General features: G+C 37.5%; 1 long non-coding RNA gene across 1 annotated transcript in view; it reads left to right on the forward strand.

Annotated features, from left to right (window-relative positions):
• Positions 1-22204, forward strand: part of LOC132374627 (uncharacterized) — a 34959-nt gene extending 12755 nt beyond the window's left edge. The window contains exons 2-4 of the long non-coding RNA XR_009505705.1: positions 10739-10876; positions 16340-16509; positions 22120-22204. This is a non-coding gene — a long non-coding RNA (uncharacterized LOC132374627). The remainder of the gene's footprint in view (positions 1-10738; positions 10877-16339; positions 16510-22119) is intronic.
• Positions 22205-23916: the final 1712 nt, after the last annotated feature.

Consider the following 23916-nt stretch of genomic DNA (forward strand, 5'->3'; position numbering starts at 1 on the left):
TTAACCATATGAAAAAATATATCACAACAGTGAGAAAACTTCTCAGTTATCTATATCTTCCCCCTTAGGCTATTGTCATGAGCCACTGGCATACTAAGGAGAGTGTACTAATTCAGTTGTCAGCTGCCTCACCTATTAAAAAGGGGGAAAAATACCAGCAACAAAATTGAAACCCATAATAAGGGTGGTGAAGAGGTCTGAATAGCTCTGTCCACTTGTAGTCCTGAATTTAACACTCTCTCAGAAATGTGCCATTTGAACTGTCAGAGAGAATGCTGCTGTCACCCACATCTCGTTTGGTAATGAGGCATTAACAGTGTTGTGAGAGCAGCTTTCCCCGGCTGCATTTGGGGAACATGAGACTGGACGCTCATGCTTGAAGTTTTCAAGTGGAGTGTAAGTATCATTTACCTCATGTTCTTTTTATAAGAAGGAGGAAGTCATGATAAAGCTATGAAAGTATACAGATCTGGAAGTCAGATCAGGGGTTTTGGGGAAGCCAGAAAACAGCAGATTTTATGAGACCTGAACCAGCGTGCCAAGTGGACAATTTAAATTTGCTAGTTTTTGGCCAGATTTTGGAGATATACTGAATTTATAAACCTGATTTCTGAAAGCCCTTGCTGTGTCTCCCTAGGAAAATACTAAGAGTTTATTAAATGATGTCCACTCTAAGTATGCATTGGATTTATAGATCACTGAATATGGGAGGAAGAGGTATAACTGATGACCTAAGTGTATATCGGACCTACTTTTCCATAAACTATTAAAGACACACTCTGTACAGTAAAATTGACTTTTAAGCTTTAGGTGATGTATATTGGAGCAATATTTTATATGATAAAACATGAGCCTACTGAAAGAAGAACACTATACTAGTCATAGTACTCCTTTAACTCACACAAGGATAATGAGGTTGAGTATGAATTAATATAGCTTATCTTTTACAGAGAAGCAAAATATTACCCAGAGTAAATGTTTCTCATCCGCAGTCATATACCTAATGAGTATCAACAGATGATTTGAACCCAGGACTGACTCCAGAATCCTTGGGTTTTCCTCTGTACCACATTGGAGAGGAAATCAGTATAATGGGTTTTGCCCTTGAATCCTTTTTCTTTTTCTTACTTTTCTTACTTTTAGGAATTTTCCATCACTTAAGTGTAAATATTATTAACTCTTTGTATTTGTTACCATTAAATTTTTAAAAATTTAATACAGATTCCATTTAAAGGATTCTGGCTGAGAAAACATGCCAAAGCTGTTTAACAGCTCTGATATGGTCTTTAAAACTCATTTTAAAAATAAATCTGGGGAGAATATCATTGAGTGGAAGAATGCAGTGAAGAACATAAAATATGCAATGTTTCATACCTCCAGTTTTTATGTCTTTCCTGTCAAGGGTTTTACCCTAGAATTTGTCTCTAAGGTGCTGCCCTTGCTACCACTTCATAAGTTATTCTGTCTCTGTCCCATTGCTATTTTGCATCTTCCCTCTGTCCCTCAGTTTAAATTAAAAAAAAAAAAAAAAAAAAAGAATGTGATTGGCCCAGCATGTCTAGGAGACCCTAGAAAGCCTATGGATTGGTTGCCGTTGGGTCAGATAAACACCCTTAATTCAATTGGCTTAGCAAGGGGTGAGGCCTGTGGGTGGGCAGATTCAGAATGGGGCCTGGGCTGACCGGCATGTGAAAAACTATGAAGGGCCTTATAAGCTATGAAAAGTATCTTCATTTTAATTCCTTGGTAGAAAAAAGACATTGAACCCTTTAGTATGTCAACATATCACAATTATGTTTTGGGAATACTCACTACAGTGAGTAAGTCTTGGCATAAAATACATTCCTTGGTCCTCATAGAGTAAGTTATTTTTGCTGGATCCTGACCTCTAGGGATATCAATAGATAAAAATCCTATATGAGAAGTTGAAGAGTGCAGTGGAGAAAATCTTTGTCTCTGAAGTCATGATATAGATCTGGATTTGAATACTTTACCTACTACTTAGATGGATGTCTTTCCTAAGTGCTTGATGCCTGTTTCCTCATTCTTAAAATCATAAAACACAGCCTTTCATAAGATTTTTGTGAGGGCATGTAAAAATATTTAAAGTAATGCTTGTGAAGAACCTAATACTATCGAGAAAGGTAAGAGAAGATAAGGTTTCTGGGGCATTCTGATTCTTCTACCTTGGAAAAATGTGAACAATAATAATAATTATACATTTCAATTACATTCTTGATTTCAATTTTAAATATTCATAATAATTCTCTAAGGAAACCAGATTTCATATGGTTTAATTCCAGCTTTGCCATTACTTGCTGACCAAGAGCAAGTCCCCTCTGATTCTTAGTTTCTTCATCTGTAAAATGGTGATAAAAGAAATGACCTTTAAAGAATACCGTGAAAGTAAAGATAGAAAACATCTAATATTCTAATAAGCTCAGAGCACTTATCATGTCCCTCACAGAACATAGGCTAGCTAGTCTTGGGTATCTCTGGAATTTTCTTAATTCCATCTCCCAAATCCATTACCAACACTTTATTTTGCATTCTTTTTTTGCTTTCCCAACAGGTTCATAATGGCTCTCTCTAGAGCCCTGGATATAGAGAGAAGGGGTGTGTGTGTGTATGTGTGTGTGTGTAGGAGATGGTCAGTCCTCACATATAATTCAGTCTCCTGAGTGAGTATCCTCAATATCACTCCCTGCTTGCAACCTTGGAGGTTGTGACAAGAATCACTGTTTAGCTTCCCTTTCAAGCAGAGAGCAGGGGACATGGCCTAGTCAAGAATGTGCACTCCCTTGGGCGCCTGATTTAGAGTTTAATGTGGTGAGGTTTGAAAGGGTTAATAATCAAGGGATTGGGGTGATGATAAGATAAAGTAGTAGAGTTCTGGGAAGTGCAAACTTGGAGCCTGATACTAAGGTGGAGGTCAAAAAAAAAACAAGAAAGGAGATAGCAACTCCAGATATGGGGCTGTAGAGTAAGGTTGCTTCTCTTGTACTTACTCTGTGGTACTGGGGTGTAGGCATGTTGCCTCTTCATGTTCTGTTCTTTAATAGCTCAGGTCATAGCATCGTGTACCGTTTGTATTTCTGTTTACTCAATTTTTTTTGCTTTACCCAGTGTTGGAACAACTGTTCTATTTTCCACGCCTTAGGTACATCTTTACTTCTGATCCCTGTTGTTCTCTGACTTGATGCTTTGCTCCTACAATCCATTTGAATTGGGAAATTTTATAGGTACCACGCCCACCAGCCACCTTCCCACTATTGTAGTCTTAAAGGTCTAATCTCAAAAAGGTCATACTTTCTTATATTTTATCGGTGGTGCACAGTTGCCCAAGAAAGTAATGCTAATATCATCTAAACGGTCATATAATCATTTGAATAGTGGCCAGTCTAAGCCCGAGTTTCTCCGTGTGACCCACTGACTGACCAGCAGCTTTAGCATCACATGAGAATGTTGAGTATGAAACCTGGAGTGGGACATAGCCATCTGTATTTTAATAAGCCCTCCAGGTGATTCTTGATACCCACTAACGTTGGAGAACTGTTGGTTTGGATTATGGATTGCGGAGGCCCATAGCATGGGTTGAAAGATTTATCTGTTGGCCTTGATTACCTTCCTTTCTAGAACTCAATCATTATAGTTCTCTTCTGTTTGTTAAAGGCTTGCTTTTGCCTAGTAAAATTTAGCTATCTTTGGAAAGGATAATAGATTAAGCTGACAGTAATTTATAATTTTATATGAATTTGTTTATATTATCTTTTCCTCATAACAGCTTTGGTAGTAGCTAATTTGAAAAACATCATTTAAAAGAGTGGATAGCTGTACAGCAGAAATTAACACAACATTGTAAATCAACTATACTTCAATGAAAAAGAAAATAAGAGTAGATAATCCAAAACAGCCACATGTCTTTTATTTCAATGAAATTTATACTATCTTTGACAAAAGCCCAATATCTTAAAAATTAGAAACATAACTCATGGAATATTATAATAACTTTAAATTTATTTGTATTTATATAAATTTTTGTGTGAAGACACTATGTAATTTTACTTAACTAAAATCTCCAGTTCAGAGAAGTACTAGTTATAGTTTAGGAAAACTGAAACCACTGGTATTATTTCTGAGAGATTTTTTTCAGATAGAAATAATCAAGGGGTACAACTAAGTTTAGCTAAAGTCTTACTGATATTTGAGGTCCTCAGTTTAGGATGACTAACAGCCCACGTTGTGGAAATGTTTTGGAGGAAAACATATAGAAAAATTAAGTATCGGGTGGGTTTTAACATAAATGTTTCAGAAATTGTACTGAGAGTTCTAATTGCTAAATTATTAGAAGGCAGAATGCTGGAGTAGAAAGCAGGATGTATGGTGACTAGGGAAAGAGAGGCTGTACCACCAGCTCTGCTGATAATGCTATGTTTGACCTTGGTAAAATCAGTTAAATCTCTGGACCTTACACCTATCACGTGTAAAAGGAAGAGTTGGACTAGGAAGAGTTGGACTAGATGATCTCAAAATGTTTTTCTAGGTCAATAATTCTGTTAATAACTACCATTTAATCTTTAGAAGAAGTTGAAAACAGCTTATATAGAGAAAAGCTAAGGCTCCAAGAAGGTATAAAGCTTTTCCAAGGTTATGCCATTAGAAAGTAGCAGAACTGGGATTCAAGCCAGGTGTTTGATAACATTGGCAGCCTATTTAACCCATTTGTGACCTAGACTTGTGTTTTTCCTCTTACCTTTGAAAGAAAGCGTCATTGACTATACAAAAATCATATAATACTTATACCTCACAAGACAGTCATACATTGTGGACCTGACTTGAGAATATGAGAGAATTCCACATTCTATCAATTTATTTTAATATTTGTTTATTGAGAATACTTAAATAAGTATACATGATTCATTTCAATTTCACAGAAACTATTTTGAGTTATTATTGTTTATATTTTATATTGCCTTTGCATTGATGTATAATCAAGAATTGATTGTTTCACTGTCCTATAATTAAATATTTCTATTGCTATATTTTAAAATGGCTTGTTGGGTAACTCTTTAGATAACTTATTACGGCAAGAACTTACTAATGTTGGAGAATGATTCATTTAGCCAACCCTCTGCAAAGCCCAACTGGGTTTTCTCTCCAAGATTTAATAATATTATACATTGGCCACTGAATTTTGTGTCAGAAATCTGGACCTTAAATAAAAGAATCAGCCCTTTAAACTAGGTCTATCTACAGGTAGCTGTTTGGGAGACAAAAAGAGTATTAGAAGATGATTTTTCCTTATCTAATCATCTTCGGTACTTTTATTTCCTCATTTTTCTGTATAACTTTCTCACATGGGTTGTTTGAAAATGACATCCCTTTTTTAGACTGTGAACTGGCCTCATCAAACTCAATGGTTTTGCATGATTGGGAAATTTTTGCATAAGCAGCCTGTATCAACTCCTTCATTCCTGCTGATGATCTGGAAGCAGAAGGAAGCTGCTTTGGGACACACCCACATTAGTTCACACACACACACACACACACACACACGCGCACACACACACACACACACACGCACTGTCTCCCTTTGCTCCCTTTCATCTAGTGAAGTACATTATGGCCTCTTAAAGAGCATTATAAAGCACTAAAACTTAAAGGCAACATTTCCTTTTGACTGGATGACTGCTCTAAGCTGGGTCTGCATGTAATCCAAGAAGAACTTATTTTTCTGATAGATACAAACAAGGCTAAGACTTCCTGTCACATTAATGAAAGTGGAGAGAACTCAGGAAATGCATGCTACCCTCTTAATTGGAAAACTTGGGCCTAAGAATAAAAGTCATTTATATTTTCTTTCTTCTAATGTCCCTGTTGTGTAACTCCATTTTGGGGAGGTAAGAACTTTCAAACTTTTTCTTTTCTCTCGACACACAACTTAAAATAATGAGGTGATTCCATCAAAAACAAAAAAGTCACTATTGCTCTTTAGAAATGAGAGGAATCTTAAGACAAGGTGATAGAAGGAAATTTTCCTAGTTTTGAAAACTATGTGAAGTTTTACAAATTTATAAATATTATATTCTTATCATTATATTAAAAGTGAATTATATTAACATGTCTTTGTGTTGCATGTGCATATCCTAGTTGGTTTTCTCTTGGAGCTGGGTGAAGTTAGGATGGAGCTGACACAGGTGGGAGAGTAGGTAGAATGTTGAGGAGAATAGCATGCAATTCACCAGTTCATCAATATCATTAGCCCTTTTTTAATTTCAAATTTTGTAAATTTTTAAATTTTATTATTTTTTTTAATTTCAATTTTAGGAGAAGAAGTAGTGGTCTATTGTCTCCTGGAATATAAGTCCAGGGACATTTTCCATAACTCTATTCAGTGTGTGATGGTGGTGAGTCCCAGGAACAATGACTGTTCCTTATTAGTACCAGATCCCTTTGCTCTAGTCTGTTGCTGACTGTGTACCTGACTCTACCTGGGGCCTTTTGTCTTATAGCTCATAAGGGGCACAGCCAAGACTTCAGTCCAGCATGAGAGCTCACATTCTTCCTCACTGATTAACTCCCATCAAGGTTAAGTACTCCACCCAGGTTATACAGCCAAGTGCAGGGAAAAATAAAGACTATCAATAGGGTGACCATATCATCCGGTTTGGGGAAAAAAAAAATCTCAATTTAAGTTATTGTCCCTGAATAATTATCAATACTGTCCCTTCACACTCAAAATTGAGCCAGTTTCAACAAAATTATATCGTCAATTTAGCATTACAATTTAAATAGCGAATTCTCCCGTGCCCATAATTTTTTTCCCTCAACAAATTTATTTATTCATTTATTTTTAAACTTTTTATTTTATAGTGGGGTATAGTTGATTAACAATGTTGTGTTAGTTTCAGGTGTACAACAAAGTGATTCAGTTATACATATACATGTATCTATTCTTTTTCAAATTCTTTGCCCATAATTTTTTTAACCCCAATTTGTTTGATGCAAGCCAATTTACTTATTTAGCTAGTTATGATTTTCCTGTGCTCAGCCCATATACAAAAGAATTTGATCTACAGATCAATTAACCTCCCTCTATGGCATCTCACTCGAATCAAATAAAAAGCTATTTCCCGTATGAGAAATAAAGAACAGGCCCTAGCAAGGAAGATAATAATGCATTCTTTGAAAGTACATGGTCAAATTACAAAGAAAAAGAGTTTGGGGTGAGATGAAACAGGGGAGAGGCAGACACATTTTTAGACATGTCACAACATTTACAGTGATTTTAGGTGAAAAGAGCAGTAAATTCCAATAGACTGAGAAAATTTGCAGCACAGCCGGCCTAGGGAAAAAAAAAAAATCTGTCTTCCACCAAGATCTTGAAAACGACTGTTGTAAAAGGCCTCCTGAAATGTGAAGATGCTGTATATTTTCTTCAGAGTCCTGCATTTGGCCTATGGTAACTTTAGGATTTTCAAATAAGTATTTAATCTCCTGGGGGAACCCCAATAGTAGCGTAGGTTTATGAATGTGTCTTCAGTAACCCCGGTGCCCTCACTAATTAATACTTGGACTGAATCTGCTATGGGTCAGTGTCAAGGCTGCTTAATGGAAGTCCAGTTAATGGTGAGCAGCGCCAAAGGGAGAAGCTCCCTACCCTCTGCTGTCACCTTCCTTCTCCCAACTTTCTCAGTGCCTTTCTTTATAAGTCTCTACCTCTAGCCAGTTCTGCCACTTCATGCTTCTTCCATTTTATTTAACTTTTTATAAAGTGGTCTATGCTTCACTCCTCTTCTTCAAAACTTGCTCACATTCATCTTCAGGAATGACTATTGTGTCTTCTTGTGGTGCTGGAGAACCTTCGATGTAATCATGCTAGAGGCAGGTTCAAAAAACAGGACTGGCTAAAGACACAAGGGGACAAAGGTTATACTTACTGAGATGCTTCTCCCCCATTTCATAACTCCAATGCACATGAACACACACACACACACACACACACACACCCAGGAAATTGTAGCGGATGTATACACCCATACACACCAAAGGATAACTCACACACACAGACTTTTTTAACCATCATATATATCCAAGTACCATCATATATATCCTGTACCAGTGCCAACTAAGATAAAATCCATCTATCATTCTTCTTAATCTCAGGGCCTAAGGGGGGCAACAGAATTCTGATGACGGAAAGAAAGAATTAGTTTTCCATATTCTCCAATTATTTACTTTGTTAGCTAACACTCCTGTCCTCCTAGTGAGTTTCAAGTTGGGCAAATACATGCCTGAATCTTTGGAGGAGTGGTTGGGACCTGGAGTGGCCAAAGTTCCCAGAGCAGTTGCACTCTGAGCTCTCCTGTTCGTAAAGCCCACGGTGCTTTACAAACAGTATTATTTTCTCTACGTGCTATTCCTTAAGGAAAGTTGGCAAGCTTTTCTTGGACTAACCCATTAGGGGCTTGGTGAAGAAATCTGAGACTCTTGGAGTCAAAAGCATTCAAGACTATCTCTGGGCAGAAGGAATCTCCTCTAAGGTGTCATGGAATATTCTTTCCACTTCGAGGTACTCATGCACAGAGTGGATCTCCTGCACTTGAAACCGTACCCACAAGTGGCATGTGGGTTTAGACTTCTACCTATTAATAAAACAATAGCAGTTCCTTATATTTATAGATTTTTATCCAGTTTATAAAGAAATATCCATGTCCCTTAACTCATTTAAGTACTTCCAGGAATCATCTCCAAAACCTGGTCGTGCACTATATTCTCTAATAAAACACAGACCTGCATTTAAAGCAAAGGCAGGGAAGGCAGCTTCTAAGAATGGCTTAGAAGGATACCCTGTTTCCACAGCTGTGGAGTCAGATTATACCAGTTACGTTTTGAGCTTTTCCCAGTGCAAAGCCAACAGCCTATCAACCTATGCAGTCACAGAGGGGGCCCTTGACAAATAAATATTAACTGAATAAATTCACTTTGGGTAAGAAAGAGCAGAACTGTGACCTTTCTCTTCACCAAGTTTCTCATCCATGGAATAAAGAAAATTTGCTCAGTTGGACTTTGTACAAGATGTTCTCTACTGCCTGGTGTAAACTGGAACAGGAAGAGAATTCAGGAGAAGAATAATAGGGTCTCGACTCCGAGTGAATTATTTTTACCTCTGCCCAGAGAGAACAACATCCTAGGAGAAAAAGGGGTTAATCAGACCAAGTGCTTTGAACATACCAACAGCTTAATGAATGTGAACTAATAGATTCTTAGCTATGGGAGAGAGCATGAGGTCACCTGTCTTTATCCCTGCTTCCCTGCAGGACCGCACTGAAACCTCTTCCTAAAAACCAGGGTAGATGCTGAATTCTAAGCCAAAATGTAGAATGAACAGTACAGAATTGCTGAACCCAGATTCGTATTAAACTCATTTTTGTTCTTTTGTTAAAACCCAAACTTAAAAAAAAGATAAGACCACTTGAATACATTTAAATGTGGAGATCTTCTTTTCTTGAATATGAACAAAATAGGAATATGCTTTCTGAAAGATGCCCGAGTTGATCCAGTATTTATTTGTTTCAAGAAGAATTATAGTCTTTGAGATAAAAGAATTTCATAGCCTCCAACAGTAATATTTACTAGGGCTTCATGCACACAATAATTCTGTGTATTTAAATTAAATAGCCCTGATGCATTTTGAACACATTTTCTTTCCTTCAAAAGGAGTGATCCTTTTCTATATCATTCTTTTCCATGAGAATTTCCACAAAGTATCCCCTTTTATGCTATAAAATTATAATTTCTTACACTTTATTTTCTATCTGTCAAGTCACAGAATTATTGTCAATTACATTTGTAGTTTTTAACAATCTACTTAAAATTAAAAAAATCTTTGTGTGTGTAGCAGAGGAGTATCAGGTAGGTCCATAATTCAGAATAAAGCTTCCCCTGATACCTGCACCCCAACTACTAATACCCTGATTCATCCTTGTCCTGTTGAAGATAAGGAAACACAGGTTTATGGAGGGAAAAGTCACACATGACATTGACCATGGAGACAGAAACAGAAGATTTATTCCTGAGTTCTACCACTATTAATCTCATTAAGTAGTACTGCCTTTAAATGCTCCATGCATTGCTGTACTTTTAAAATTTTAACAATGTGACTTTATCTCATCAAAATTAAATTAAAGAAAAACTTCATATTTAGTTATAAGATGTCAAAATGAAAATCAGTTTCAAAAGTCTGGGAAAAAAACACAACAATAAAACAACAGTGCACTTTGGATCTCTTTATGTTATAAGTGATTGTCATTCCAAACATTTCTTTCCTCTTAGTCACATAGGACATTTATATAATTTCTGCAGCGTTACAATAGAATTACTCCTCCAAGAAACCCCATACTATGAGAACGTATTCCAGTTAACTGAGCTGGCAGATGACCTTAATATACGGAAATATATCGATACAACAACCACTTACTTTCCTGACCGATGAAGCTGATAAAAGAAGAAGTAGAACAGAGAATATATGAGGGGAAAACATCCAGGCGGCTTAGACCCATGCTGTGGGAGTTGGAGTCAAAATAATCTAACCTACCTCATTCACTTTGATTAATTTTTTCCTCTGATGGCATTATTTTATTCTCATCGCATTGTTCAAGACTTTATTTCACTAGGTCTAGTTGTTTTCCATTCTTGTTGATGTGAAGTACCGAGACCCAAATATTCATTCTTACAGAGAAAAGACCACCTGTAAGCATCGTTTTCACAAGGTCACAAGTCTGTGGTTTCTCGTCCATCTGCAATCTCCACCTCTCCGGAGCCTGTCTCACTTGCTTTATTTCCTGCAAGTCCCTCACATGACGCCTGGCACATGGTAGGTGTTTAATAAATATACGTTAAGCGAACCAATGCTGCTCATTAGAGTAACCCCTCATTTACAAGCTTTGTGAACATGAGTTATTGTCTCACTTAAGCAGGTCAGCTAAATATCTTATTTCTCCCAGAAGTTGTCCTTTATTTACTAAATTAGCCAGACCATCCAAAGTTGGTATGCCAAATATATATATAACCTTAGTTACCTTAAGTAATGGATCTCCTAAGGAGAAATCGTGACTTTCAGCAGATACTTGTAGTGGTAAATGAAATGTTGAGCAAAGTGCAGATTTTGACATCAGAAATACCTTGATTTAAATTCCAGCTCCCAGATTACTTAGCCATCTGACCATGAAAGCGTTACTTAACTTCTCTGAACCTGATTCCTCATTTGTAGTAATAACTGGCTTTCAGAATTTATGAAGCATTGCATAAATATCAGGAGGTCCAGCATAGTGCCTGAAGCATGGGAGGCCTTACTCATAGGCAACTATTACTGTTTCTAAATTTCACATTGCACACAATACTACAAACCTGCCTCTCGAGGGGAAAGTATAAAATTTTATAATAACTACTATTTATTTAAACTGAAAATGTACGAAAATAAATTTCTGCTAGACTGAAATACAGTCTACAACATTCAGTTTAAATATACAAATCAGAACAGCAGAAGTTAGCAGTAAGTTGAAATATAAAATAGAATGTTTCCATCTCCCTGCTGCCTCTCTTAATTCTTTTGGGACAATTTGGTATTAATTTAGTAAGTCCTGAAGTTCTATAGAGTAAGAAATTTGGGGACTTCTGGGGAATGGGGAAGCAGCACAAGTAGATATGAATCTGGCCAGCTTCTCCTTGGCCCATTTACACTCTCTGGATGTCAGCAGTTGAAGGTCCACAAGTCATAGTGATGCCAGTAAGACTTGAAGAGAAGTAGTTTCAACCACAAAAGCCGGAAAGAAATTTTTAAAAATTGGTCCCTATGATTTGATTGACAGATAGTTGCTTTTGTGTGTTTTTCACTCACTCATTTTTCGTCCTTAACAAAGATTACTCAGTGCCTAATACATCAAGATGTTGAAATCAATGCTGGAACAAGAAACTAATTTTACCATTATGCAGTTTATAATATAATGAGGGGAGGGGAGATTTATAATCAGGAATGTTTAAGATAGTATGGATGCATTCGTTTAATAAATGCAGGTTAGGTTCTCTTTGGCATTCATGTTTTGTAAAAGAGGAGATTTCAGTTTGGTCAAAATATAGCCTTTGCTGCTTGTAAAGTGAGGTCAGCAAATTACAGTGACATATTATGTCTTGGATTTGCAATTCACAATGTGCCTACATTGAAAATCTCTGGTTTTTATGGTTGTGCTGAGATGGCTATAATTTTTTCTAAATTCCTTTGATATTGATAAATTGTTTTCTCCCCGGATGAATGGAGAGGTCAGTATAGAAGTAAACTGTTTGGAATCTTTAAATGCTTTCCCAAGTAGAAGGAAATGAAAAAGTAGAAAAGCTTTCACAGACTGAGAAATCACAAGCGGATCGTCTGTGGTGGTGGTAGTGACCATTGTTGTAACTAACATTCACTGAGCTCTTATTACGTTAATTACAGCAATCAGTATATACCGGTGTCCTCGCATTACCCCTGTGAGGTGAGGCTTCCTGATTTTATTTCTGCTTTGCACGTGGAGTAACTGAGGTTTAGAGAGGTTATGTCATTTTCCCACAGCCCTGCCGTTGGTGGCCGTGGCTGTCAGACTGTAGATCTGAAGTTCTTGAACGCCTGGCTCTGCCTCACAGTAAGGGGCCCCAGGGCCTCTGGGTGGAGGGGAGTGGGGCACAATGCAGCCCCCTCCATCCCCAGTGTGCATCAGCCTGCTGCTGTCTGCAGGGAAGGGGGACCACCTCTGCAGCTCCGTGACTGTGTTAATAACATCAAGGTAACACTCCCATCCCAGCACCACTCCTCCAGCTAACGGCCTCACAGTGTGGCTGGCTTTATGCATTGCATGGATTTTCCAATCTGATTCTCAATTCAACTCCAAAGAATATCATCGCCCTCAATTTATAGATGAGAAAAAGTAGGTTTAGAGGTTTAATAAGTCCTGCCTGTGTGCCAGGATTCAAATACAGGCACATTTGCTGTGTTCTTACCTCTGGAACTAAACTGCCACCTTCCTTCCACAAAGTGTTAAAAACTATGGTCTCCGACAGCCATGAGTGGCCCCAGAGGTCAGTAAACTCACCCAAGTAATCTAAACTCAGAGTAAGCCAAGAGAAGCTCATCTTCACTGTGATATTTGGTAAACCTGCTGCAGTGTCCTTCTGGTCCTAGAAGAACTGTGTTCTATTTCCAATTCTCTTTCTTATAACTTTACCTGAAATTTTTGAATTCCTTTTAGAATCAAGTATTTTTCCTTACACTGATAGTTTGTTTTTCCCCTTTTCCATCTATCTCCATTTCCCTGTGTACACTCAAAACAACACAAAAGTATGAACTGATGTTTTTGAGATCCAATTCGTTACTCTTTTTTATTTTCATCGCATATTAAACAATATTTCCTAGAATATTTTCTTCTATTCCTAAAAAACTTGATCTGTGATTTTTCAGGCATTCCATAAAACTTTGGGCAATATTTTCCAGAAAGAAATTTTTTAAAACCATTTTGATACAGTATTTCTACATTAATGCAATAGGGACTTTTGAACAAAGAAAATATAACATTTAATTATAATAGCTATTTCATCTTTATGCAAATATCCTTTAAATGCTAGAATTCAAAGAACACTCCCTTAAAAAGTTATCATGGTTCACACCTCTTAGTGAATAGCAGATGTTGACAATGAATTTTAATCTTTTTTATGTTTATTACAGATATATTTTAATCACTCTAGAAAAGTGAAAATAATCCAGAGTGAGGTCTTAAATTTAATTTTAAGAATTTTAAAAGAAGATTCTTCTAGATGGTGAAGAAAAGTGGGTGAATGCCGCAGTTTTTCATTGTGACAACAGTGCCACCTAATGTTTGATCGTGGACTCTGAAATAAACTAAAAACCAAATGTAAACTTTGGCTGTGAATCCTAAACCTCTATTTGTACTTAGGATAAAATTTGACAGTTTAAATGTGAGTTAAACTGAATAATTTACATTGTTTTTAAAAGTCAGAAGTATGTAATTCTACTTCTTCTAATCATTTCAGTATAGAAAAATATTAATTTTCCACTTAGCCTAATAAAGAACTATTTGGATTATTTATTCCAAATAGAAGTACGAAACTGCACCCCTGTGATTATTATCTATTAAAGATAAGATTCTGGTCAAATTAATTTATTATAGTAAAATTATATCATTATTAATTGAAATTTAAGGGGATGCTACCTCTGTGAATTAGTAAAACATGAGTTGTAATTTTGTATTTTATTTTAAAAATATAATAATATTTAAATATAAATAAATTAAAAATAAATTAATTAATTAATTAAATAAAAATAAATAAAAATTAAAAATAAAAATATTTAAATAATATTTAAATATATAAATATATTTAAATATAATAATATAATACACGCTTCACTGCGTGTAACCTTCTATTTCATTTATCAGAGATTTCATTCCCCAGGTTTTCTAGATAATGCATAGGATGTTATTTTATCTTGAGCTCAAACACTTCACAACCTCAGCCTCCTCTGACATAATTTATTGTTAGTTTTATGCCTAGTTTATGACCAGAGAAACTGAGGTACACAGAGCATATTCAGGCTGGCAGATTCTGTTAATTAATTAACCCCTCCAATGTATCAGCGACCTCTTTTCCCAACTCCTCCAGGGGCTGATGAGAAGTGTGCAGAAACATGCCAGGTGTAGGAGTGCTTCCTGGAAAGCTCTGGCTTCCTTTTAAAAGGGACTGAATTACTGGCTTCACCCTTCCTTTTTCTTTATCTTCTTCCCTTGAACAGGAATGTGATGCCATAGTTTCAGCAGCCATCTTATATCTGTTGCAGAAAGACCAAGGCACTTTTCAAAATACTGGCCCTGGTATCACTGAGTTAGTGAATCAAATCCAGCAGCCACTTATTCCACACTTCTTATTAGGTGAAAGAAAAACAAAAACTATTTAGATCATTATTCACTGGGTTTTCCAATATTTGGAGCTGAAAACCATCCCAAATGGTCTAGAAGTAGAAATGCAGATTCTAGTAATTGAGCCTCTAGGCACAGTGCCCTGCATAAGTGCCAGGAATGAAATCAGTGACCGTCCATGTTGTAATGAACTGGTGTCATGGAAGACACAAGATCACCCAAAATTAGTCAGTTTTAAACAACAAACACTTGAGTGACGATTTCGCAGTGGATCATGATCTATACTGTAGGACACAACTGATATAAGATATAGCCGTTGCACAAAAGACCTAAAAATCATTTGAAAACATAATTGGCTAATGTGACAAAACATCGGTGATGTGTCAACTAGATGGACAGACAAGAGTTACTTAAATTAAAGCCATGCTTATAGACTTTGGTCACTGTGTAGAAACTGGAGAGAGAGAAAGAGAAAAGGCATTCCAGGTAGAGGAACAGTATGAGAGAGGGTGAAGAAGCTGACCGTACAAGGTATGGTTTGTACCAGTTGTCAAGGGGTCATTAAGGATCTAGGTTCACATAAAAGCTGTAGACTCTGTCTCAATTTTGTGCTTACTTGGTTCTGTGGGCAGATGGTTGGACTCCTTTTATCTAGGGACGTGATGAGCAATAGAAAGAAGTGAGTAGTTAGAGAAAAAGTTGACAGTGGTAAATTGAGCAGAGACAATTAAACTCATGGGGCAAAACACAAGAAATTCTTCAGGACTAGAGACTTCAGAAAATAAAACCAAACTCATAGATAAAGAGAAGAGATTGGCAGTTGCCAAAGGTGGAGGGGTGGGGGATGAGCAAAATGGGTGAAGAGGGTCAAAAGATAAAAGCTTCCAGTTATAAAATAAATCATGGGGATGCAATGTACAGCATGGCGACTATAGTTAATAATACTGTAGAGCATATCTGAAAGTTGCTAAGAGAGTTGATGCTGTATTAAAAGTCAAGGGTCCCCAACCTCCGGGCCACAGACAGGTACCGGTCCGTGGCCTGTTAGGAACCAGGCTGTACAGCGGGAGGTGAGCGGCGGGCGAGCCAGCGAAGCTTCATCTGTATGTTCAGCCGCTCCCCATCGCTCACGTTACCGCCTGAGCTCCACCTCCTGTCAGGTAGGCGGCGGCACTAGATTCTCATAGGAGGGCGAACCCTACTGTGAACTGCACATGTGAGGGATCTAGGTTGCATGCTCCTTATGAGAATCTAATGCCTGATGATCTGACGTGGAGCTGAGGTGGTGATGCTAGCTCTGGGGTGTGGCTGCAAATACAGATCATCATTAGCAGAGAGGTCTGACTGCACAGAGACAATAATACATCAATTGCTTGCAGACTCATAGCAAAACCCTATCAGCGAGTGGCAAGTGACAATGAAGCTGCATCTTACGAAGTAGACTGGACATAAGCAACACACTTTGGGTGTCACTGTCTCCCGTCACCCCAGATGGGACCATCTAGTTGCAGGAAAGCAAGCTCCAGACCCCCACTGATTCTGCATTATGGTGAGTTGTATAATTATTTCATTATATATTACAATGTAACAATAATAGAAATAAAGTGCACAATAAATGTAATGCCCTTGAATCATCCTGAAACCATCCCCACCCCCATCCGTGGAAAAATTGTCTCCCATGAAACTGATCCCTGGTGCCAAAAAGGTTGGGGACCGCTGTTAAAAGTCCTCATCACAAACAAAAACGACTGTAAATCTGTATGGTGATGGATGTTAACTAGACTTACTGTGGTGATCATTTTGCAATTTACACAAATATTTGATCATTGTGTTGTACAACTGGAACTAACATAATGTCGTAGTCAATTGTACCTCATAAAAAAGCCTTCAGAAAATATAATCAGTACTAGTTTGAAAGCATATAGAAAATCATGTGACTGATTCCATAAGCTGTAACTCACATCCTGCCTATGACCAAACACTGGTCATTAGGACATGGATGACTCAAAGCATCAAGTGGTGGAAAATGATGGATTATAGAGGGGCTCAGTGGTGTCCACGTCCATCTGTGAGTGCTTTATTTGCCTTTCACTTAAATGATGAACATACAATTCAGGCTTGGCCGCATCTGGAATACACCTTGATATTTGGAGATTTTTGTCTGAACTGCTACATATTTGAATTTCTGTATTTATTCATTCTCTTATTCTTTCAACAAATATTTATCAAGTGATTATTCTGTACCAGGAACTGTAGAGACCATGCAGGTACCAGGAGTTTATACTCCTCTTTATCTTTGCCATCTGATCACCCACTTACACAGAAGGACTGGATTATAAATAAAAATTTAGGTATCTTATCCACATGCAATTTTATCTTAAAATATTTCACTTATGTAACCCTCAAATAGCCTTTGCTTATCTTTTCATTTTCTTTTCCCGGTTTCATTGCATGTGTACTTCAACATCTTTCTTTCATCCAGTCTTAGTCTGATTCGTATTTTAAATTATACTTTCCTCTAGGTCTGTTTAAAAGAATGTTATAATTTCTTGCATCCTAAAAACGTATGTGTATGTGCATGTGTGTGCTGGGATAGGCCTGGTTATTTTCTATCCAGGAGGACTGACCGAACAGAGTAGGATACCGGATACATAAGATATAAACAATAGTTACAAAAGAGAGAGAAAAGGATTTTGGAAAAGAGAAAATTAGATTTAGGAGATCAAGGAAGATATATGAGGAAACAAGAGAATCTAGAGTTGGCTCTAGAGGTCTAGAAGTGCACTTAATTTCTTTAACAGTAGCTTAAACATAAACCAGGTATCAATGAGACTGAATTTTTCCATATTTGTGTCAGCTTGACTTCCTCTTCTTGGACAGCAGAATAACGGTCCTTGTGTGGAGATGTGGAGGAAAGAAACTCCTCTTGTTGTACATAGGCCAAATTATCTTCCCATTTCATTCATTTTGTGCTTGGTTTCTGCACAGAAACACTGGACCATAATGAGCAGCCTCATTTAGTTTCTTAATGAAATACTTTTCTGGTTGAAATAAATAGTGAAGACGTTTCAAGGTCAGTTCTCAGTCCCATAGGAGGCCTCCACACCCCTAGCTCTATCCAACCATCCACAGTGAGAATATAAAAGTAAATGTTAGCACATCATATGCAGTGGGACTGAAGAGTGGGCTGAAGTTGTTGGAGCATTTACAATCCTTTTCCCTTCCTTTTCCATAAATATGCCCTCATTTACATAAATCTTTGACGGCTTAAATCTTTAAGAGCATATATTGAAGAGAAGAGGTGATGTCAAAAGTTAGAAGTATGGAAAATAATTAGATTACAGAGCATTTTTTAATTGGGTTTACTTTTCCTGCCTTCTCTTTTAAGTAAGTACGTTTACAGTATGACTGTGATACAACGATGATTCCCATAACCATCATTTTATAGTGTGCCTTTTAAATGATTATAAAACAAGAGGAGGTTGCAGCATGTGTTTTTAATTCTTTTTTTTTTTTTTTTTTTAAACTGAACAGAACGTGTTTTCTTTTTTTTTTTTTTTTTAATTTTTATTTATTATTTATTTATCTATTCATGGCTGTGTTGGGTCTTCGTTTCTGTGCGAGGGCCTTCTCTAGTTGCGGCGAGCGGGGCCACTCTTCATCGCGGTGCGCGGGCCTCTCACTGTCGCGGCCTCTCCCGTTGCGGAGCACAGGCTCCAGACGCGCAGGCTCAGTAGTTGTGGCTCACGGGCCCAGTTGCTCCGCGGCATGTGGGATCTTCCCAGACCAGGGCTCGAACCCGTGTCCCCTGCATTGGCAGGCAGATTCTCAACCACTGCGCCACCAGGGAAGCCCTAATTCTTTTTTTTTGAAGTATAGTTTATTTACAATGTTGTGTTAGTTTCATATGTAAAGCAAAGTGATTCAGTTATACATACACATACATCTATTTTTTCAGATTCTTTTCCCTTATAGGTATTACAAAATATTGAGTATAGTTCCCTATACTATAGAGTAGGTCCTTGTTGGTTATCTATTTTATATATAGTAGTGTGTATATGTTAATTCCTAACTCCTAATTTATCACTCTCCCCCTTTCCCATTTGGTAATCATAAGTTCATCTTCTTTGTCTGAAGGTATATTTCTGTTTTGTATATAAGTTCATTTGTATCATTTATTTTAGATTCCACATAAGTGATATCATACTTGTCTTTCTCTGTCTGACTTACTTCACTTAGTATGATAATCTCTAGGTCCACCCATGCTGCTGCAAATGGCATTATTTCATTCTTTTTATGGCTGAGTAATATTCCATTGTATAAATATACCACATATTTATCCATTCATCTGTTGATGGACATTTAGGTTGCTTCCTTGTCTTGGCTATTGTAAATAGTGCTGCAGTGAACATGGGGGTGCATGTATCTTTTCGCATTATGGTTTTCTTAGGATATATGCCCAGGAGTGGGATTGCAGGATCATATGATTCTTTCAATAGATATTTTTGAGTGCCTGCTATGTACCAGACATTGTTGGAACTACTGCACATAAAAAAAACACAACAAGCAAAAACGTTGCCCTAAAGGACCTAATCTTTTTGGAGTAAGAGGGATGATAAATGAAATAAATCACTAAATAGGTGGTATTTTGTATAGTGATAAATACTAAGAAGAAAAAGAAATCATGAGGGGGGTAGGGAGTGTGTAGGGGATTGCAATTTTAAGGAGAATTTGAGTAAATACCTGGAGAAGATGAGGGTTTGAGCCCTCTGGATTTTAGGGGAAACAGACACCCAAGAAGATACAAAATTTGATGTCAGAATCTTGTAGGGCATTGGAGGGTATGGGGCAGAGGAGAAACTTGATAAAACTGATATGCTGGCTGCTGATTTGAGAATAGACTGAAGTGAGGCAAGGGAAGAAGCAGGGAACCAGTAAGGAGGTTCCCGCACTATTGCTGGTGAGAGATGATGGGGTCATGGAGCAGGGTCACAGGAGTGGAGGTGGTGATGTGTGGTAGGATTCTAGCTACGCTGAGAGTACAGAGCCAGGGGGATGTACTGATGGATTGGATGACATAGGTGTGAAAGAAATGATTCTAAGTGTTTGGTCTGAGCAACTGGGAGAATGGAGTTGGCGACGCCGTTAACAGAGATGGGGGAGACTTTGCAAAGAATGTTAAGGAAAGGGATCTGGAGCTCATTTAGAGCATCTTAAGTCTAAGTCTGGGCATATTAAGTTATCAGTCTAAGTGGAGACACTGAGTACCAGATGTAAATAGGAGTCACAGTGCAGGGAAAGTTCAGAGGTATTTATATAAATTGTGGAATATAAAGGAAGTATTTAAAGTTCCTTAGGCTGCAAGAAATCACCAAGGCAGTAAGTGAGGATAGAGAAAAGGGCCAAGAACCGAGCCCATAGTTAAGAGGTCAGGGAGATGAGGAAGAAAAGTCATACATGTCTGCTAGAATGGGCTGAGCCCATTCCATACCACCAGTCTGCCTGGAGTGGGACAACCATGGTGCTCATTTGATGAATCACATTTTAGGACAATAAGTAAAATTCTGTCCCATGGTAAGTTTCCAGTCTGATAATGTTGGGTTTTTATTGTCCAGTCAAGTGAAAGAAATAATAGAACATTTGTTGCAACTTGGCCAAAACACTAATTTTATTTATTTATTTAGTCATTCATTCATTCATTTATTTATTGAAATATACTAGTTGATTGACAATATTGTGTTAGTTTCAGGTGTACAGCAAAGTGATTCAGTTATAGATATATATATATATATATTTTTTTTTTTCCCCAAAAAACACTAATTTTAAATTGTGGTGTCCTGAAATCTTTAAAATCTTCAATTGACAGGATATTGGCTTTCAGAACATGGGAATTAAATTTGACGCATATTGAAAAGATTCTCTTGAAACATTTAATTATTTCAAGAGAGGTAAATCCATTAGGATTTGGCTTTCAGTGAGTTTTCTTTTTTTTCGTATTCCAGCAGTATAACAACCATGCCTATAGAATCTTACTGATTAGGTATATTGGAAATTAACACAGCATACCATTTTATGATTTCCCAAGAACATGAGCTATATACTACAGTTTGTCCCTCACCATATAAACATTTAGAAAAATAGCTATTTCTACTCATGAGCCTTGTTGCTTATGAACAAGCAAAATATTGTTTTGTGCTCTGGCTGTCATTAAATGGTTGACAGATTTGGGAATGGGATATAACAAGATGTCCAGAGTTATCCTAGGCAAGTTCTCCCTCTCGTACAAAATATAAATCAGTCATCCTGTGGATACTTATCAAACTGTGTACCTGGTAAAACAAACTGGTGAGTAAATGGCATGAGACTCTTACTTCTATAATTGACCAGATTTGCTACATGCATTTAAAAAAGTCAAGTCATTTTATAAAACATGGCACCATTTTTTCCCACACATAGGAAAAAAAGAAAAAATATATATACTTGAAAACTATTTCTTCTAAGCTCTGGAAAGCTCACCCTGATGCAAGCAGGTAACCTACTAAAGTGTTGAGAGCAACTTATTACTTTCTCCATCAGATGTCATTTTAAGTAGGAGCTGAACATGACACAATGAGATTCCATCTGGAGAAAGAGCTAACTTGCACATTCGGCGTGTAGACAGTCAAGAAGAAGAAAATGCAGAAAGTGATATTGTCAAAGAACTTTGTAACAGGAAGGTGGACAGTTTATGAGATGACACTGCAATCAGCTAGACATGTGATATTGAGTCTGAAAAGGCCAATGTTATTTGGAGATGCAGAAATAGAGCCATCGGGCTGGGGAGCAGGAAGATGCTGGCTCCCCCTCTAATGATGGAGAAATTACACTTTCAGAATCCCGTTTGCATGGAGACATCTCATTTCGAAAACAATGTAGACAAATTGGGCAGCAGTCAGAAGAAATGTGATGCCATGATTAAGAGACTGATGAACAAGGATCCCGGAGTAGTCAAGCAATTAAGCCTGCATGCGAAAATCTGACAAAGCACCAGCACTGTATGCATGTAATTGCTGTAAAAGCTGAAGAACAATTGTTATTGAAAGTGGGACAAGTGAGACAATTAGAAAATCAATTTCTTTTTCTTCTAAATGAAAATGCTGTTATGCTATTGCCTTTCCAGAGACATGGCACAACATGTAGAGTTGGAATCAATTGAGGACCCTCCTGACCAGAAAACACACTCTGGCCCCAACAGAAGTAAAGAAGAATACCATTAACAGTTCGGAGATCTGTCAAAATTCCTGGGAAGTGGATGGTAGTGCCCAGAAAAATCTGGCAACCAAGAGAGTGAAAATAATAATAATAACAATAATAATAATAATAATGCCCTATGTATGTACCAGATACCATTTTAAACACATTGCATATATTTAACCCTCACACAATTTTATGTACCACACATTAATATTATCCTTATCTTAGAGATGAGGGAACTGAGACCCAGAGAGCTAGGAAGTGTTAGAGCCGGGATTCAGGCCCATGGGCTACTTCTGCAGCCAGAGTGCCTCACCTTTAAGCTATGATGCTGCTTCATAAACTCACAATTTCTTCACTTGAAGAAATGGATCCCCTCCTCTACTCCACACAAAGAGTTAAGCCCTGAAGTTCTTGGAGGGCTATTCGGTTCCCTTTCCATGGCATTAATTCCACCTAAGACAGAACTGACAGGTGCGACATCAGGACTTGACACAGATTCACAGGAAGTCTCCCCAGTGGAGCTGCAACTAACTTAAGTCAGGTGGGCATGAACTGGTTTTGAATAGTTAAGAGCTATTACACTTAAACATAGAATGATTATTTTAGTTTACCCCAGCACCATTAAGGTAAGTATTTCATTTCAGAGTTCTTTCTCCAGCTCTCCGTGGTCTCTCTTTCTCTATTTCCTTCAAAGCTCCAGGGTAGAGAGTGCGTTTATGCACTCCTAATGGAGGGAAGAGAGATCTAGGTTCTTCTGCTATCTTTGAAGTTTGCTCAGGTCTCCAAAAAAATATGGCTGCTCTGGACTGATCCCCAAGTATTTAGGGGTCCGGCTCAACCTAGCTTGTTGTTGCCTACTCAATGATACAGATCAATTCATTTCCTCTCTTTTTCCTGCATTGTGAATTTTCTCTTTACTTCATAAGTCCCATCAGTAATTTCTCCTTTCTTAAACAAACACATGACTCTTTTGATCTCATTATCTTCACCTGGCTACCACCCCATTTTTCTTCTCCCTTTTACAGCAAAACATCTGCCAAAATTTATCTCTAATTTTTCTCTTCAACTCCCTCCAACTAGACTTTGTTCCACAAAATTCCACTAGCATTGCTCTTATCAAGGTCACCAGTGACCTCTGTGTAGTTAGATCTAATGGCCAGTCTTAAGGCTTATCTTACTGGACCCCTCAACATTATTTGACAAAAGTGGTCACCCCTCATCCCTGAAATACTCTTTTCAGGGGGCTTCCAGAGCACCTCAGCCTCCTGATTTTTCTCCATCTTCATGGAACACTCCTCTCATCTTGGTTCCTCTTCATCATCCCACCTTTCAAGTATCAAATTACATTTGGCTTACTCATTGGCCCTCTTCTTTATTCTGTCCTAATCCGTTGGTTATTTCATCCAACTTTATGGCTTTAAATGCTGCGTATATATTGGTGACTCACAAATGTATAACTTCAACCCAGACCTCATCCCTGAAGAAGAGCCTCATAGGTGTAACTGTCTCCTTGACAGCTCTTCCTCGGGGTCTAATTAGCATCTCCAGCTTAACAGGTTTGAAATGAATTACTGTTCTTCTCTCCATCCCCAACTATTTCTCTGGCAGTTTTCTCCTCAACAAACGGCAATTCTCTTTTTCTTGTTGTTCAAGCCAAAGACTTTGGAGTCAATTTTCACTCTTCTCCTTCTGTTGAATGTCATATTCTAATCCATCAGCC

This window comes from Balaenoptera ricei, chromosome 11, assembly GCF_028023285.1.
Source record: "Balaenoptera ricei isolate mBalRic1 chromosome 11, mBalRic1.hap2, whole genome shotgun sequence".
NCBI lineage: Eukaryota > Metazoa > Chordata > Mammalia > Artiodactyla > Balaenopteridae > Balaenoptera > Balaenoptera ricei.